The sequence below is a fragment of the Alligator mississippiensis genome, chromosome 1 (assembly GCF_030867095.1).
Source record: "Alligator mississippiensis isolate rAllMis1 chromosome 1, rAllMis1, whole genome shotgun sequence".
Lineage (NCBI taxonomy): Eukaryota > Metazoa > Chordata > Crocodylia > Alligatoridae > Alligator > Alligator mississippiensis.
In genome coordinates this window covers 480,204,659-480,224,918 of record NC_081824.1, presented here as the reverse complement: position 1 = coordinate 480,224,918, position 20,260 = coordinate 480,204,659, and the positions used below count along the sequence as shown (strand labels likewise).

At 47.6% G+C, this 20,260-nt stretch overlaps 1 protein-coding gene across 1 annotated transcript in view; it reads right to left on the bottom strand.

Moving 5' to 3' along the window:
* Positions 1–20,260, bottom strand: part of LOC132249526 (E3 ubiquitin-protein ligase TRIM11-like) — a 103,270-nt gene that overhangs the window by 23,988 nt on the left and 59,022 nt on the right. The window lies entirely within an intron of this gene.

Genomic DNA, 20,260 nt, shown 5'->3' with positions numbered 1-20,260 from the left:
ATAATATGGGGAATTAGTTTTGCCCGTTGGACAGCACCCCCAAACACCCTGTCGGCAGTACAACAGAGATTAAGGAATGATTGTTTGTTTATCACCACTCCTGAACAAGTAATTTGCAACAGGATGTCGTTAGAGGTAGCAGCAAATGTTCTGAAAACCCCAGGAGTAAAAGCCTGGCTACTGCCGCTGGTGGGGCAGACACCCTGGGAAGTAGCTGATCAAATAGGAACCATAGTGCAGGAGGAAGAAATGAAGAAAAAGCCCAAAGTATATGTAACAGGAAAGAGTCCAAGCAAACCTACCCCAACCAAAGAGGATAAGGCTATGTTTGGATTCTTGCTAAGTAAAGGGTTTGAAAGGGAAGAATTAAGAAAGAATACGCTGAAGGAGAACAAGCAGTTAGCCATAAGCCATGGATGGAAACCTTGGAAAGATTGGACTGCTGAGAAACAAAGCAACCCAAAAAACGGGTCACGGGGGGAGAGCCAGTAAAATTCTGTCCCTCCCCCGAGACAGCTGAAATGATGCCAGAACAACAAGAATTGAATGGAGAGTCTCGCCCTTATGTAACCTTAGAATGCGTGAATCCCAAAGATTTAAGATTAGAGAGAGCAACTTTCCTAATGGATACAGGGGCACAAGTTAGTATGATCAGGAAGGCAGACTCACATTTAGTTATTCCAAAAAATGAAGAAATTACCATTGTGGGAGTGAATGGGAAATATACTAAACATCCAGTTGGAACTATAATCCTAACAGGGGGAAAAGAAATAGAAGTATTAATTGGCTCAAAGAATATATTAGGCATGAATAGCAGAAGGCATGATCCTTATCTAAAAGAATCATTAAAGGAGATGTTGCCAATTGAAGTCTCAGAGGAGGAACTCCACAAGCCTAAATTAAAGACTAAAATTTCACCCATGCCAAAAAAGGTGCGTGCTTACCAAATTAAGGACTCATTATCAGGCCCAACTCAAGTATTAATAAAAGAGCTAATAGATGAAGGAGCCATAGAATTAACCACCCCAGGCAAATATGTTAGTCCTGCATGGACTATAGACAAGGGCAACGGGAAAGTCAGATTAGTAGTAGATTATCGAGAAGTCAATTTAAGAATAGAGGATGTGAGTATTATGCAAAATCACACTGCACAAGAAATATTGTATTCCATTAGAAATTTAAAAGACACCCATGGGGAGCAAGTATTGATTTGAAGAATATGTTTTTCTCAATCCCCATAAATGACAAAGAAGGTTTGTTAAACATGAACCTTAATGGGAACACATACCGATGGAAGGTATGTCCACAGGGGTATAAAAATTCACCAGCTATAGCTAATAGTTGTATAGGCAAAACCCTTATCAAATTTCAGGCAAACACAAATTATATAGCTGAAGGAATAAAGATCTGGCAATATGTAGATGATATACTAATAACTGGACCCACTGAGAAACAGGTTAATGAAACTCTAAAGCTGTTAATTAAACATTTAACTCAGGAAGGTTGGAAGGTAAATTCAGATAAAACAAAATGTGCAGCTACAAGTTTCACCTTCTTGGGGAGAAAAATGAATGAAAAGGAAATAACCCCAGAAGATAAATGGGTAACAGCTTTCAAGAAAGCAATAGAAAAACCTCCAAAGACTGTAACTGAAATGCAAGCAGTATTAGGAATTGTTAATTGGTTAAGAGACTGGATTGAAAATGCCACAGTACAAACCAAGCTAATCAGGGCAGCAATTAAAAGTAAGCACTGGTCAGCAGCAGCTCAAGGCCAAGCAGAAAGAACAGTAGCAGATTTAAGTTCAAAACAATTAACTTTACATCGAATACATAATCAGTTACCAGTGGAATTATACACCAGGACAGGTATAGATTGGGTAAGTGGAAAGGCAGTCCAAGGAAGTAACGTGATAGACTTATGGAGTCTCACACTTAAAGGATCTGAAGCTAGGTATGGAACTTCAGGTAAAGTATTACTTGGGTTACACCACTGCTATAAAAGGTACAGCCGAGAGTTAACAGAGAATGCAAAGATCCACCATCCTGCAGGGGCAGAGCTTGGAAATCTTAATGCTCTGCCTGTTGATTTTGAAGGAAATCAGAACACTTGGGTAAAGTTACCTCTAGCCTGATGCAAAACTGGGGAAAGAATTGGCAAGGGTGAAGAATCCCAAATGACAGCCAACAAATAATGCCACAATGGACACAAGATGGAGGCATGTTTATGGAAGGATGGGGATTCAGTGATGGTTCAACCAAAAATGGGGATAAATTTGGTTGGAAGTGTACCAAGTGTCAGGTAACTCACCTAACCAATAACATTAATAATTGCAATGCCCAATTATTAGAATTGAAGGGGATGCAAGCATTAATACAACATTGTATGTTGAATCCTGGTTCAGACATCTGGGAGCTGGTAACAGATAGTAAGTACATTTGGCAAGTGCTAACTAAGGGAGCTAAGCCAGTAGTACATTTAGACATTTGGGAAAATATCTTGAAGGTGTTAACTACACGTAGAATCCCAACATTTGTTACCCACACCAAAAGTCATACAAGAAATACTAACCAACATCATGCAGCTTTGGATAAAGAAGTACAACATTTTAGCATAGAAAAGAACCAAGAAGCTGAATTAGAACCATACCTTACATGGTTACATGAATACAGTGGGCATTGGAACAAGTACGGGAAAACCGAATTTTAGAAGTTAATGGATGGGGGCCAATAAATGCCTATAATCTAAGGAAAAGAATTAGACAACAGTGTGAAGTCTGTAACCAGTTCAAAATTTCACCCAAAAATCAGTACGCGTATAATTATCTTAAAAGTGACTATTTCAACCCAGGTGAAACATGGCAAGTGGATCTAATGGGGCCTTTAACAGATGCAAAAAGGTTCCCAAGTGGACTGGTAGTAGTGGGTATGGGAACAAGAATGATTAATTGTGTTCCACTAAAACATACCACAGCTAATGATGTTGTAAAGGCATTAGAAAAAATTGGTGGTTCATGGAAGATCCCAAAACAAATTGCTACAGATGGTGGTCCGCCATTTCAAAGTAAACGATTTATTGAATGGTGCCGAAATAACAATATAGAACACCAAGTGCACACTCCTTATCATCCACAATCTAATGGGGTTGTGGAGAGACACATTGGTATTTTGCAGACACACTTGAAAACAAATTTAAAATCAATTTCCTTTAAAAACTGGGATGCAGTATTGCATGTAACCTTAATTCAGTGCAATAATGATAAGACCATGTGGTTGAAACACGAAAAAAAGAGTTTCCAGTGTGGACATATAAGTATAAAAAAGGTGATAAAGTGTGGATACACCTACCCAAAGAAGAAAAAGTAACAAAAGGTACAATTGATTAATTGGGGAAACATCCCAACACTTATTTTTGTTTAACTGAGGAAAATCAAACAATATTACACCAAAGTTGGCTGACCTCACGAAGCTAGGCCTCCCAAGGACCTAAGCAATCATTTAATTTTGTTACAGGTGTCAAGGATTGAGGTGGCAACAGTGGGAGATCAAGGATGAAAATGATCCCAGAGATGAAAATTGGATGTGGCTAACCAATGTAACATTATGCAGACCAGTACATAGACCACCCAACGTGATTCACAATACCAGGTTATTCCCTTAAATGTCATATTCCTTGGGAAGGACCATGGAACCCCTCCAAATTATTAAATCCTCGTGATATAATTAATGGACCATATCCATATGGCATTAAATTAACAGAAGCAGGGATAAATGAAACTGAGTACTATCCAACACCATGGGGTTTTGTGAGAACACACCCAGAAAAAGGTGTATTTGGGGTAAAATTAACTATTATCCCAGTAGGGTTATTTGAAAATGCTACAGTAGACCCCTATGGTATCATCCAATGTAAGTGGAATAAACTTTTCTGGAAACCTAACACTGTCCAGAACAGTGGCCGGCTTACCACTAGCACTTGGTGTCGGACTATAGTACATACTAGAAAAGGGATATTACCTTATCTCTTAATTATAAGGGCTCCACCGCACCAAGAACAAAGCACAATAGCCTGGCATTTAAAATCTCCTGAATATTCCCACACTGCCATGCGCATTACATATAACATTAACTGCACGCAACCACAAAGAAAGCACAGGTCAGTCTGGACAGACTGGGCACAGCAAAACCAAGATAAAGAATGGGAAGAAACAGTAAAACCTGAATTCATGTCACTTTTGGGATTTGCCACTACACATGTGACCATTACAAAAAAATTACACAAAGAATGCAAAATTTCATAACATTAACTGAACAAAATGAAAATATCACTAATTCTAACATGAGGAAAATCCAAACTAGATTACAGTTCATCACCTGTACACAATGTCATGAATCCAGCACCTTTGAACAACTTATTGTAACAAATTTAAAGAAGAAATTCACAGATGCTGGACATATACCTCATGTAGAATGTCATAGTCAAATAATTATGCTATTTAGTCACAAAAATCAGGGAAGTGTACAATGACTCTGTTCAGTGAACCCACTAATGGGTTGGACAGTACATGCCCGCATTGGAGGAAAACATACAGGTACATTACCCACCATGCGGTGTACCAAGCATCATTGCACACAAGTAAACACCAACCAAGTAAAATTCAATGATAAATGTTCTGAATTGGAAGCATGGAATCAAACCCATATTGTGCAATGTACTGATTGCAAATGTAAAATCTACACTAAAAGTGTTCAAGTAAACATATTAAACTATGATTATGCTTTTGACTTAACCCCCCAAGATGAAGCAACCCAGTATTATGAAATAGTAGAAATGGGATATGATATTCCTCAACTCCAGCCCTGTAAGCAAGAGGGTCAGTTCTGGAGAGATGCAGGGGAAATAATGGAAATAAAATATAATATCCCTCAAGACTCACCCTGTGAGCCTGGAGCTCAGTTATGGAGAGACACATTTGCAAGGAAATGTGTGTGCATAATAGAGCCAAAAATTAATAATCTACACTCCAGTATGGAAGTAGTACTTTGGTCCAAAACAGGTATCCCATGGATCGCTGCAGATCATTGGAGCACGACTGAGGAGAATAAGGTGCATTCCCAACTATCTGCGTGGGACATTGACTTGCAGGAATTAAATTTGACTCATATATCGTTTAACTTGGAACCTGGACAATTAGTGATATTGTCAAAGGACTATGGAGAACACATTACTTACCTGAAATTACTCAACGCCAGCAAGATCCTCAATGCACCATCTACTTCGGTGTTAGAAGGACTAGCCACGATTGGAAATGCAGTGGGGAATGGTGTTAAATCTACTATACGTGAAATAGGATCGATAGGACAACAACTCTGGAACACTATAAAGACTGTCTTTTCGGGAAAATGGGTGATATATGTTATAATAAGCATCATAGGATTGTTTGGGTTAATCATTTTCGGAAAATTAATTTTGTGTATGTTGTCATGGAATCATCATAATAAGTTTGTAAGGCTTAGTAATGAAATATAATTGTAATCAAACTGCCTAATGGGCACGGGGGGATGTCATATTGAATGAAATAGTTTGAATGTTTGTGAAGGTTGCCCATTAGCTAGTTTCAGGAAGAAGATAAGATTTATCTCCATATCTAGTTCTTTGTTTTGGGGACTACGTGCAAAAGGTCCTGACTTCGCTTAAAGTCTTAATTTAAATTTCATCTTTAGAAATCTTTTACAAAGAGAGCAAATATCCTGAATTCCAAGAGATCAAACCCTGGGGCCTTTTGACCAGGTTGGTAAGAAAAGGGCATTTGCAGTGATATGGAAGTTTCCCAAAGGTAATTTAAAATGCTCAACAAAGGCAAAAGAATCTGTTGAGTAAGAGCCGAGCCCAAATTTGGGAGCAGTGATATATTGAGTAGGAGGAGCCCGCTGACGGCAGCTCACTCAATAAAAACTTAACTTACTGTCCCAATTTCACCTCCCTGGACCTATTCGTCATGCATCTGCTGATGCACGATAAAGTGCCATTGGCTCGGCAGTGTGACGAAGCCATCAGAAAAGCCAATGGCACTTTATCGTGCATCAGCAGATGCATGACGAAAAGGTCCAGGGAGGTGATACTTCCCCTCTATCGGGCGCTGGTCAGACCGCAGTTGGAGTACTGCCTGCAATTCTGGGCGCCACACTTCAAGAAGGATGCGGATAACCTGGAGAGGGTCCAGAGAAGGGCAACTCGTATGGTCAAGGGCCTGCAGACCAAGCCCTACGAGGAAAGACTAGAGAAACTGGACCTTTTCAGCCTCCGCAAGAGAAGGTTGAGAGGCGACCTTGTGGCTGCCTATAAGTTCATCACGGGGGCACAGAAGGGAATTGGTGAGGTTTTATTCACCAAGGCGCCCCCGGGGGTTACAAGAAACAATGGCCACAAGCTAGCAGAGAGCAGATTTAGATTGGACATTAGGAAGAACTTCTTCACAGTTCGAGTGGCCAAGGTCTGGAACGGGCTCCCAAGGGAGGTAGTGCTCTCCCCTACCCTGGGGGTTTCATAGGTTTCATAGGTTTCATAGGCATTAGGGCTGGAAGGGACCTCGGAAGATCATCGAGTCCACCCCCCCCCCCCCCCCGCCCAAAGGGCAGGACGTCAGCTGGGATCATAGGATCCCAGCAAGATAAGCATCCAGTTTCTTCAAGAGGAGGTTAGATGAGTATCTAGCTGGGGTCATCTAGACCCAGCACTCTTTCCTGCTTATGCAGGGGGTCAGACTCGATGATCTATTGAGGTCCCTTCCGACCCTAACATCTATGAATCTATGAATTTAGACGTGACTATACTTGTAGAACAGCGAAGGAAGAATCGCAAGTATAGCCCGAGTCAGACTGATCACCTGAAACACCCTCTCCGTGAACACGAATCTCTTAGTTCATGCTGAAGCCACGGAGCACCTGAAAGGGACGGAAGGAAGGGGACTTAGTCCTATCACTGCTGAAGCCAGCCTATTGAATCGTATTGCTGAGGCAAGCCCATTTCATTGAACTGTACTACTGAGGCCAACCCATTAAATCGTATTACTGAGGAATGAAACCATATTTTGGTATTTGGCTTCTCGGACTTCTAGGATTGTAAGTATAATATGAAAATAATAGTATTGATTCAAATTTAACTTTTAGTTGTCATTGTAGTTGTTTTTGTAACTAATTCTTATAGTATTGTTTGGGAAGGAAGGGCATTCGGAGCATTGTTTCTGATATATGTAATTATTGTGTTTTTAATGTTTGTGGCGTTTCTTAAAGCTAAGCAGTGTTATATACGTAGCAAAGAGTTTTAAAATAAAATTGTGTTGTATAAATTAAGTGTGTAATCATTGTGAAATCGTGCAATCAGTTAACTACTCCCCCAGCCAGTGCATCAAAACGAATCAGTAAATTGTGTGGGATTTTCTCTATTCCATAACCCACTAGAGACAGCTTACAACAAGCAGATCTTTTCTTTCTCTAATGGTCCACGATTAGGTCTTTCCCTGGCACAGACCCTGTAGAAGAGTCAACACGGACTAAAGTAATCGCCTGTACTTCAGAAAACACATATGAAATGATAACAAAAACACATAAAAGGTGGGCAGACTTCCCCATTCGGTGCACAGAGCGGGGAAGGCATCGTCTTTGAACACAGAGGCTCTATCCGTGAATCCTGACATGGCCAAATCCAGGGTCTGGAGCAAAGCTGCCAAGAATGGCTTCAAATGTGAACATGGCAACAAAAAAGTGTGTTTTGCAGTTGTTCCTCTGTGTGCTGCATGGTCATTGTTTGCAGCAGGGATTGGCTGGGATTTCTTCCATGGATTGAAGAAGGGGTAAGATGCTTCAGAGTTCATACTCAGTTAGGATAAATTTAAAAAAATGCTGAAAGGGATTCCTGAATTAAATATGGCAATGAATTATACAGCATACATTGTGTGGTTTAATTTGACAGATAAAAGGTCATTGTACAGTGCCCCATAATGAGTGATTTAGAAATAGCTGCCAACTTCTGCACTGAGGACACAGCTGCATTGCAGACAAGCCGTCCTCATTAGGTTTCAGTCAACACACCAATGTATGCACACGGCAGCTATGAACTTGGAGCTATTCACAGAGTTGTAGAAAAAAGAGGGTAAAAGGGACTCGGGAGGTCAGTTAGTCCAACTCCTGCAGGCCCAGGCCAGTGTGCACCATGCCAGACAAATGTCTGTCTGACCTCCGCATCGACCCCTCCCCAGACAGACTTCACAATCTCTCTGTGTCCGTGTTTAATCCCCCTCGTTGCTAGAAAGCCCTTTCTGCGGTTCGGCTCTGTAAGGCGTCGAAACCAGGGAAGTTTGGCAGTAACAACCGGCGCAGCCAACGTGACAGCAAACGATTTAGCTGCTAGCATAAATCCAGATTGCTCCGAACAGAAGGATCTACTCGATCCTCATCTCCATCTGCCACCCAACAGCCCTCATCTGCCCCACGGCTGACACGCGGACGGAGTCATGGCCACGCCGGGTTGCTCCGACTCCTCTCCGGCAGCTTTTCTCCCGAGCACCCCGGCTAGAAAGGGGTGTTGGTTGTAGCCGTGTTGGTCGGAGGCCATGGGCAGGCCTGGTTCCTTGGGCAGATGTGATATCTTCTATTAGACCAAAGAAATAGTTGGAGAAATTGTTCTTTGCCAGCTTTCTGGCACAAACGCCCTTTTTCAGGCACAGGGAAAGTCTGCCTGACGGCTGGAAACTAAATTAAACAGGACCCTCATCATCACCGTCCCGGTTCAAGGAAGCGGCCGTGACATTTGCCACAAAGGTGTGGTTAGCCGAAACCCCTATTGGTCTGTGCAGAAATACTGTTGGACGTTTGCAATGTCTGACATCTTTGCAGAGAACCAGACACACGAGCGACGTGCCGTCCCCTGGCCTGTATTCATCGCATCAAATCAAAGCAGAGGTGCAGTGGGTTTGCTGGGCCTGAGCACAGAGCAGGGCTTCGTCTCTCCTTTAACCAGCGCGGGGTGGAGAGCGGGGGCAGCGTCTTCTTGTGCAAGCCTCACGCACGTGTCCTGCAGGGCAGGTGACAAGCCCATCCCGCCGGTACTGAGGACTTGCTCTCTCTCTGTGCAGCACGCGGTGCCGGGAGGGCTGCGGGGCACGGCGCGAGAGGAAGCGCAGGACCGGCACAGCATGGCTACAGCAGCAGCAAAGCCAGGGGCGTTTGCAGGCGGGAGCAGGGCTTGGAGCCAGGGGAGGGAAGGGTGCAGCCTGCCCGCTCCCCCGCAGTGTCCGGCCGGCAAATCCCGCAGCCCTCCGCCTCCAGCTCGGCACCCCGCGGCGGGGCGGGGTTGCAGCTCCCCCCGCCCCTGCCCTGTGCCTCCGCCTCCGCGCGGCCGAGCCGGGCCCGGCTCCCCTCCCCTCCCCTCCCCTCTGCGGTGTGCAAGTCCCGCCCCGCCCCGCCCGCGGCTCCCGGCACCGGCCGGGCTCTGCCCCGAGCCAGCAGTGCGTGCGGCTGTCTGTCTGTCTGTCTGTCCGCGTGGGCCTGCGTGTGCGTGTGCGTGTGCGTGCACGCGTGTCATTGTGTGTGCACGCACGTGTCTGCACTCATGTGCATGTCTGTGTGCATGCGTGTGCATGCATGTCTGTGCATGTGTCGGTGTTCATGGCAGTGAGAGAGTATGTGTGTCTGTGTGTCCATGTTCAGAGAGTGAGTTTGTAGAGTGCGCGCCCGTCTGCATGACTGTGTGTGTCGGTCCATATGTGCGTGCATGCATACATCTGAGTTCATGGCATGGGAAGCGTGTTTATATATCCATGTGCAGAGTGAGTAGGGTGCACAGCAAGCTCTGTGCCTGGGTGCATGTGTCTCTGCGTGCGTGCACACACATGCATGTGTGCATCTGTGTTCATGGCAGGGAGAATATGTTTGTGTCTGAGTGCCCATGTGCAGAGAGATGGTGAGTCATGAAGGACACGTGTGCACGGCGGTGGCAAGAGCGCAGCGGTGTAGGCAGGAGAGTGGCGGTGGTAAGCGGGAGCTCCCGCAGGCGTCGCTGGCGCTGCCGGCAGAGCGGGGGACGAGCGCTGGCCAGGGATTGGCGACCACACGCAGTTGCCACCGGCAGTGCCCGTGGTGCCTTTTTGTAGGGGCTGCACCGCCACAATCAGGGGCTGCCTGTGCTCCTGTGTGCACCCGCTACACTTCGCCCCTACAGGAGTAGAGTGTGCGCCTGTCTCTGTGCATGCTTGTGCCTGTGTGTGTGTGTGTGTGTGTGTGTGTGTGTATTTAGCCATAATGGGGGATGGGGAGGTAGGTAGCAGGGAGAAGAGGGGGCATGTGCCCCCCACCGCCAGCCCGGCAGGGTGCCCCCAGTCTCCCCTGCCAGCACCAGGAGGGGAAGGCCCCCTCACCCCGCTGTAGCCCAGGGCCCAGTACACATTAATCTGCGGGCGGTGGGAATAGATCTGAACCCAGAGCCTGTCATTCTTGGCGAGCAATGTGCTAGCACTATCTCTAAATGTGCAAGTTAAACATGTCACTAAAAAATCTGGTTCCTGACAAGGAGGGAAAGCGCACGGGCGCTCATGTTTGCTTGGACGTTTCAATAGGAAATATCCCGTCCACCTCTTGGAGCTGCAAGTCTGCACTGCACGTGGCATTCAAACCTACCTGATAGAGGCATTTTTTGCCAGACATTTCATTGTACCTGGCACTTAAAAAAAAGGCAAAGAACCTGGCAAATATACAAAATGACAAATTTCAGCCCAAAAGGAGCTATACATTATGATTAGTGCTTAAAGTATACCATTTTATCAGCCTTCAAACCTTGGAGACTTCACATGTTCTCACGAGAACACACTCTACCGATATCCAAGGTGTTTAGCACATAGGTACTGCTTTATAGTCATTTTTTTTTAAATGTTTGAGATGAACTGACCTCACCAAGCTCAAAAAAGTACTTTTTGTCCTGCCACTTGACCCCCCTTTTCCATACAAGGCTATGGAGCCTGTACAAAAAATGGATCCTGTGTTTTGCTCTTATGTGACAAAAGGGATTGTATACAATCTTCTTATATCGCTGCTTCTGTCCCTTTAGTAGCACACCGAGAGTTCATCGAATCACACAACACGGGGCTGGAAGAGACGTCGGGAGGCCGTGGAGTCACCCCTGCTCAAGGCAGGATCACCCCTACAAACCCTCCAGCCAAGCATCGACCCTGCTCTCACGCATTGGCAAGCATGGGGATTGCACAACTCTCTGGGGAGCCCGTTTCAGTGCTCAAAAAGAAATCACCCTCATATAGTGGGAAAGGTCTAATATCAAACCTAACTATCCCCTGCTGCAATTCTTGATTGACTCTGAGTCTGTTTCTGTGGCTGAAGAAAACAGGACACATCCCCATCCTCTCCATGGCCGCCTCTCAGGTATTTGAAGACATTGAGCTCTGGAGGACTAATCTTAGAGCACAATCATTCATCCACGATATGTCCATGTTCCAGTGCTGTCATCTCCAGTGAAAGAGATACCGTCATTATTGTTAAAGACTCAGGCAGGAAAGGTAAAATCAGGGTGGTGGATGAGGAGCATGACCTCGAGACACAGTGACCACACGATATCCATGGAAAGAGCCTCTTCAGCCACCGCTCTGGTGCAAGGGCTGTTTGAGCAAAGGCAGAAGAGGGAGGTCGAGGACACGGATCGGTTTAAACAGTTCGCCCTCCAGAAAGGGAAAGGGCTTGAAGGGAAACTGAGGGAAGTTGCCCATGGAAGTGGTGAAAGTAGGTGTCGAGTAAATCTAATGTATTTCCCCCAGCTCAGAGCTGGGAGCCAGCGGGACCCTCCCGGCTACAGACACAGAGGTGACAGTCACCGCAGGGCACGCGTGTGAGACAGACCTGGGCCGTCTGTTCTCTGTGCACAGACAGTAAATGGTGTGAGGTAGGAGCTGTTGTTGGAGTCCCTGTCCTCACCCGCTGTCACAGTGTCCTGGAGGGAAACCCTGGCAGGGGCCAGTCCTGGCTGAAGTCCTTGCACGCCAGTCCCTGGTCTCACGCCCGGTGGCTGATGCAGCGGTGTGGCCGGACACGGCCGAGACGTGCACGCGGGGAGACCCGGAGCACGTGACACGCATCACAATGGCCCCTTCTAGAACCGGCTCGTCGCCGTGGGGCTCGTGCAGACACACACGGCAGTTGAACTGCTCCCAAACCGTCGCTGGTTGGGGGTCAGCTCACAGCTGCGCCCGTGCTGTGGCCCTGACCGCAAGGGTAAGTGTGGGCACCCGCTGAGCGTGCTGCAGTGAGCAAACCAGGGGGTGTTTGCACCCACACGTGGGGAGTCCTAGGGGTGGAGGACTTGTGCCTGGGGGTATTGTCACTTTTATGCTTTCATTTCTTTCCTAAACGTGACTTCAGGCCGCTGCAGTGCAAGCCAAGGACTGCAGTGTGCGGTGTGCTTGCCTGCCCTGGGGAGGAGAGCGGGGCTGTGCTGGGAGCTAGGACGTGGGGCTGGGCAGGCACGGAGAGGGGGCGCAGCGGAGCAGGCAGTGAGGATGCGCATGTTGCTCTAGGGTTTCCATATTTCCAGGTCCAAGAAACAGGACACCTGTCACGTGGCAGAGGGGGACGGGGAATATGATGGGGGGGGCAGTGAGATGCCAGCGCCCTGTCCCTGCCCGTGCTGTTGCCCCCACTGCCAAGCCACAGCCCCGCCAGCCCTGCTGCTCCCCTCACTCCCCACCCACTGACCCCAGCCCTGCCAGTGCCCCTCACCCCAGACTGCAGGACCTGCCCCCCGGCCGTGACGCTGCCCCTCACGCCCGACCTGCAGCCCCAGCGCTGCCAGCGCCCCCGTTCCTCCTGATCGGTGCAGTGATTTCAAGTCAAATGAGGCATTTCTGAGTAAGCAAGACACAATATGAGCACAGAGTAACTGGGAATTACTGGTTGTGGTTTATCGTGCTCTTCCTTATTTCTTTCGTACAGCGACAGAAGACTGGATAGTCTTTTTTTCCCGGATCGCAAACATGGGATGCTTTGGAGATGGAGAAAGGTAAATCAAGTCGCGATGCCAATTCTCATTCTCGTATACTCTGTTTGTCTTGCCTAATTTGAGAGATTCAGGTGTTAATTGAGGAATGGCGTGGTGAGCAGATCTTCACAACGTGTGGTAAGGAAATGCACTCTTTCTCCTACAAGCTTCCTGCTTTCATCTATTTTAAGTATTTATTTCTGTGCGTTCACTTGGGTGTCCAGGCTGGAATAAACTCCCTGCAGTGGCGGTGCAGTCCCCACCCTGGAAGTCTTCAGGAGGAGACGGGACGGTCACCTCGCCGCGGTGGCTTGACCCCGGTGTCTTGTCCTGCCTGGTGCAGGGGCTGGACCCGAGGATCGACACGGTCCTTGCAGCCCTGACAGTCCATGAGTCGATGAACAGTTTGCTCCTCACATAACGTCCTGGTTTCCCCTTTTCACGCTGGACTTCAGGCTCTGGGCTTCTTTTGCGTTTCAATTTCCATTTTCTAAACTATTTGATACGAAATCTCTTAAAACTTGCTATTTAATATCATAACACGTTTCTTCTTGCCTTACTGCTTCCTTTTTCTGTTGTTAAGAGGTATGGCTGTGTGCCAGGGTGCTCACGGTCCATGTCTCCACTATGGCATGCTTTTGAATTTAAAGTAAGGATATACATTTACTTCATTTTAACTTCAGGATCTTCCCCATTTCTCTTTACACAATTCTCCTTTGTAAAACACCGGACCACCGTACTAACTCTGAATCTCATTCTTTAGAAGATGCTGACATGACTCCTGTGGTATTAATACTGTTGGACTAACTCTGGGTATCCGTCTTTCTACGGTCTGCGGGAGCACGGTGATGTCCAGGCTCTGGCAGACTCGATTCATCAAGTCTGCTCCAACGTGCGGCATTTCCAGCGTGTCAGAGCTGGCTCCCTTCACGTGTATAGGAGCCCATAGCGAGTCACTAAAATAATACACATGTTTTTCGCTTTTGCTTTTAGTAATGCATATGTTAAGCAGCATTGTGATCACCTTCTGTGTCCATTTCTTCAGCTTTCTTTTTAATGGTTTTAGAGTTAGGTATTATACATTACATCTATCTATCAGCTATCAAAGTTAGGCGAGATGCCATTAAGAGGGAAACTGTATTCATTCCTGAGATACTGCTGGAGAACGGCAATAGAAGACAGATCAATAGTGTTTCCGAGGCAGGCATTTCTAATTCATCGTCCACTCGGTGCTGTCTAGATGCAAACATCTAATTTATAAATCATGGGGGATTCTCACATTTTCCAGCAGTTTGGAGGAGAGGGTTTTCCAGGGACTCCTCCCCTCCGGTTTGCTGTCACACAGGCTGCTTCCCTCCCATCCACGTCACACTCGTGGTAATTCAGACCATTGCTCACGTGAGAGAAGATGAGCAGGACAGCGGTTACTAGATCTTCATTTCCCTGCAATGCAATAAGTGTTTGTCCTGCCTGTAATGTCAAAGCAAAGCACAGAAATCTTCACCACTCTTTAGCCTTCTGGAAACTTAGTTCAACATATCTGAGCTCCGAGAACACAAAATAAAGTCGATGAAATGAAGTTAAGTTAATAATCCCAGCTTTTCAAAGCAATACCTCCCATCATGGCATCTACCCATTTCCTTCAAGCTTGCTCCTGGTACTGCCCCTCTGGGGCAGCTGGCAGAGGCTCCTAGAGTACAAATGCCCTGTGTCTTATTCCCTACTTCCCTTTGGCCCCACATATCACCTTCAAGACTCACTGAAACCTGCGCTGAGCCTGAAAAGCTGTTTGTTTAAATGTATTTAAATGTATGAGTTAATTTAGTATTTAATGAGAGTGAAGGGTGGATGATGCTACTAAGGGTGGATGGACATCCTGCTATACCGTACATGCTCCTGAGAAAGGAAGAACCGGGGGTTGGATCAGTATATCAGACCCCTAGCTTCTCACCTAAATAGGGGGTGTGACCGGGGACGAGCCTACCAAGATCTGGCAGGTTTGTGCTCTGTGAATCTAAATGTGAGGAGCCCAGTGCTCCCTTCTGTTAGACCCGACGCCACGCGGCGCCCAGCGACCAGGGAGGTGACGATGCGATTGCTCATGAATCCTGGTACTCATTAGTCAGAGCAAGGGGGGCACAAACACCATCACACGTTGCGAGCAACAGCTTCATGCAGCGTGGAGACAGCTTCGGACTAGCCCCCAAAACAAATGACAAACCGAGGAGCCACGGAGAACAATATTTTTTTTCATATTTATACACTTTAGTTTATACACTTAATATTCATTCAACCCTCGCCTCTCCTCTGTTCCACCCATTTCTCCTCCCATCTCAAGCTCCTCCTCTGCTTACTGTGTGCTTCATTAGCATGGAATTGCCTATGCATTTCCTTCATTTACATGCCGTTCTGCTAAGAGCGCATGTCTAAGACCTTGACTTGACTTCTTCGGTCTGTGCGGGCTGGGAGCGACCCGGGGCCCTTTTGTGCGCGCGGGCTGTGGCCAGCAGACCGGGCACGCGCGGGTCGGAGAAAGCAGGCGGCGCTGGAATTAGTCACGGACGCTTAGTGGTTAATTTAAGGTTATTTTACTTACACCGAAGATGGTCGCGGTGCAGGCAGGAAAGCTTGCTTGAGTTGCGGTTACAGAAAAGAAAATGAAATTTGAACCCGCAGAGCACGAGGGTACGTCGCAGGGGGTTGTCAGCGACGGGAAGAGGTAAAGCCTGCAGGACTCGAGCCCGGACAGAGCTCTGGATACTCTCACACGAAGTTTGCTAGGCTCCGTGGATCCTTTCGGAAGCGGCGACGGGGAGAGGCGAGAGGCTGATCAGACCCCTGTTGCCTGCTTGAAATGCGCTGGGTCCGTTAGGCTCCACAGCGCTTAGAGATCTTCACACAGCGTGAAGTCTCCCCACCCTGGTGTTCGTGGAGTCCTCCCCCGTGGGCGGAAAACACTCAAGCTTTTTATACGGCTAGCAAGCCAAGCGCTAGCTGCCACGTGTGAATAATTTAGCACAAGCCAATAATGGGGCTTGAATGATAATACAGATGGCGGGAACTCTTTGCAACGCGCACTTCTGTGCTACAAAGAAGAAATGCCCCCTGCAAAGAAAGCTGCAAATGGGCGGGAAAATAATTTAGCAGTGCCAAAGCACACACACAAACAAAAATCACAGCTTTGGGTTGTGACACGGTCAATGGGTGGATTTGAGCAAAACCTGGAAGCTTCACCATTCACCTTTTCACATACGTTCATCTCGGATTCTGTTACCAATGACGTGTTGTTTTCCACATTGCAGTCTGTTTTTCTGTCTCAGGTTGTACCATCTTCCACCTCCCTAAAATGTCACCTCGTCCACGGCGCACAGATTCACACAGTCACTTGCTGCTTTTTCCTCAGAAAATGGCTGACACAGTTAAGATGGTTCCTTAGCATCAGCAAATGGCTGGCTTAGATATCATTCTGCCTTGTGGTCAGCAGCTTTGCTAGGCCGCAGGTTAAAGCCTTGGATTCAGCTGCAAATTCGATGAGCCCAGAAAATCCACATAGTGTTACCCTAACACCTTCTTTGTAGCACTGATATATTTACACCAATAAACCCATCATGCTGTACGGGTGCTTGAGCTGTCCCTTAAAAATAAACATCTGTCTACTTTTCATTGATATTACAGATCCTATGACACTCTGCTACCCTTGGCCAAAATAGCACTCCCCCTCCCTCTTCTCCCCCAAGCCACTGTTATCAGGTGTGCTATGAGTTTGTGTATCTGCCGTGGGTGGCCGAAGGTCAGTGGCATGTCCAGTCTATATTTTGGGAAGCATTTTGCAATCTTTCAGAATGAATGAGGATGCATGGATATAAAAGCAGGACACAATCATTAGGAGTGTGTGCCCACATGCAGCAAAAATAGCAATGGCACAAATTTGCTTTATGCTGCAGTGCACACCCTTGCGCATGGGGCTGGTGCAGGGCATTTTGTCTTGGGTGGGTGTGGGAGGCTGGGGTCAGCACCTGTTCTGGCCCCAGCAACTTCACTTGGGGCCTCCCCGGGCAGCAGTGGCAGCAATCCCACGGCTTGGATCCTGCCCCGCAGCCAGAACATAGCTCTGCCCAGCCAGGCTCTGTTTCTGGCAGCACACACTGTTGCCACGTGCACCGTGCCACATTTTTGTCTTTGATTTTTTTGGCACCAGGGTCTCCCAGTGTCAAATTTTGGCACCAGACAGTAAATCTGCAGCATGGCAAATGGTGCATGTGCACCATGGGTGGTCTGTGGGGCCTGAAATGGGTTTGAGGTGCCACAAACTGCATGTGCATGCTCATTGGGACACGCTTTAGGTGTACAAAGACATGGCACAAGGCATGTTGAACTATTTTTTTCTTTGTGTCTCTCTGATTTCTTTTTGTTTTATTTTGAAAGGTAGAGACGTGCTTAGCACCTAATCGTCTTGGCTCCTTACAACCCTAGAAGTAGTAATTGAGAATTAAGCAGCTTTTGAACTCATTAACAGGGCAGATCAGGAGGAGGGACGAGGATGTGGCTGTATCCCTTTGCCACCCTTCCTCAAGTGCTGCCGCCCTTGGAAGCGGAGGCCCCAAGCCGGCAGCCAGGAGGGGCACGAGGAGCCGGCTCCAAGAGCAGCCTCAGGCCCTGGGCAGGCTGCGAGCAGGCAGCAGCAGCAGCAGGCGGGCATGGCACAGGGAGCCAGCTCCAGGAGCAGCAGCCATCAAGACCAGGTAAGACCATCCAATAGTTGGCCCCCTCCATGCACAACCAACCTGCCCTTCTCTGCCTCGGGTGCAAAAAGTACTAGTTGTTCCCCTGTCTGCAGCCCAAGGGCCCAACCTGGGACCTGCTCCATTTAAAAGTCCTAGATCTTAACCTGCCTTTTGAAGAACCCTTTCCAGACTAACAATGCCCATTTGTAGCCTAACCGATAAGAAAGCCAATTAATCTTTAAAGATCGCAACCAACTGGCAAGTTGAGCTAGTAGCGGGGTGGCTGTCTTTACCCATCCGGATGGGAAGTTGTTCAAGACCTTGACAAACCGTCAGAATTTGGCCATCCCCCATGACAGTCCTGTTTGTGTCATTGGTCAGAAACCAGTCATGTTTGGAGACATCCTACGGAGGAGGGTTTAAACCCCATTTTGAGTGCAAAGTGGTGAGCTTGATAATTAGTGAGGAGGCAGTTGCAAAGGATGCTTTCTTTATTAACAGAGACTTTTGTCATTCATTTCCATAAGTATGAGATTGGGTCAAACATGGCGTGATCCTATTGTCACAACTCATTGCCATCGTGTTGCAGAGCCAACACCATAGATTAAAAGTAACCACCTCTTTGGTGCCTGCCGTGCAGAGGACTGCTGCTGGAGACCACTACTAGAGGTGATCTCCAGACGTCCTCCTGCGGTAGAGGGTCAGGTGCACGGCTACCACAGATCCTTCTTTCTGACATGAAATAATTTTCCACGTTGTCCGGAGTTATATACATGAAAGCAGCAGGGCTGGACGGTGATGACCCTGTCTCACGTGTTAACACAGGTTTTCCTCATGTCGCAGAATTATAAGAAGTATTTTAGAAAAATACAGGTTTCGTTTTGCAGGGGTGTAGGTTGCAGCCGTGTTGGTCTAAGGACATAGGCAGACAAGGTTCCTTGGGTGAATTTGATATCTTTTATCTTTTATCTTTTTATTAGACCAACTAATTATTAATTGGTCTAATAAAAGAGATCAAATTCACCCAAGGAACCTTGTCTGCCTAGGTTTAGTTTTGTGCATCCAACACAAATTCAGGTTTTTTGAATGTTGAAAATTTTGCAAGATCCAGAGCAGTGGTCCTCGGGTTTTTGAGATTCAAAACAGTCCGCATTAGATTCAAGGCACGCTTAGCTTTTACTCATTTTGTCTACAGAAAAATAACACAGGTTTTCCTTTATTTATGCGGGTTCAGTTTCTGCAAATTCGCTCTTATGCGATGACCCGTTTTATAACCCAAAAATCATTATCTGAGAGTTAAATTCACTCTTATGTGATTGGCAGCAGGTAAGTCTGTGGAGGAGGGGGACAGGGCCATGGGTGGGGGCAGATCAAGGCCCCAGTGAACCTCTGGGGCTGGGGGGGGGGCTGCAGCCACCCCAAAATTCACCATAGCCTCCCCCCCAATACCCCACCCAGCACCACTGCCACTCTCCCCAGGCACTGCACGACTCAACCCCTCCAGGAAGAGCCCAGCCTGGCCCCCGGCTGCAGCCCGTAGCAGCAGGAGCCACCCCCCCGGCCTTGCACCCCGCCAGCTGTGCAATGCCTCCCCCGCCCCACTCCCTCTCTCACCACCAGCGGAGTGGGTCAGATCGAGGTCCCAGTCACCCAGCCCCTGGGGCCGGGCTATTCCCAGGAGGGCTTTGCTGCACCCAGGTGGATGGCGCTGGTGCTGGGATGGGGGTTGGGGGGCCATTACAAATTCTGGGGTGGCTGCAGGGCCCCCCTTAGCCCCGTTCCTAACATCAGCACCACCTGCCTTGAGCGCAGCCCAGCCCAGCGCCTGCCGGGAAGAGCCCAGCGCCGCCCCGTCCCCAGCAGACTTACCTGGTGCCAATGCAGTCGAGGTCTTGGCATGGATCCCCGTGCGCTACCTTGGGAAGTGAGTTCCCATTCTGGAAATGGGAGTGATGTGCAGGCTTTCAGGAACGCGTCTACCACATACAGCAAGGGCAACCTGTAACCCCCCTCTCCTGTTTCACAGGACACAGCCCACAACAGCTGAGAAAGTTTTTGACTCCACAGATTCCTATTTGAAATCTCTGAATGTATCTTGTGACTCACGTAGAGGTGTTTGCACACACAAGAGTGCTGATCACACCTGTTCCTGCATGCGCTGAGGGGGCCCGAGATACACACGTACCATGAATTGTTGGGGACTGTGAATGGGCATTATCCTCAGGGCTGTAGATTTGCATTGACTCGTGTGAACTATCTACGTATTTCTGGGGAAACAAGTGTTTTCCTTCATAAAAGCCTGTTAGCGCTGGTGGGAGGTCATCCTGACACTGGGTACACAACGGGACTGAGCAGGGGCTTCTCAGCACGCGGCCGTGACACTGCAGGCACAGCGCCCCGGGACCTCGGTGCACGTGGAAATACAGGAATGAAGAACTCAGACGTCTTGTGGAAGTCTCCCTGACTCTTAATGCCCATAGTCTCTGATAATATTCCTGTTT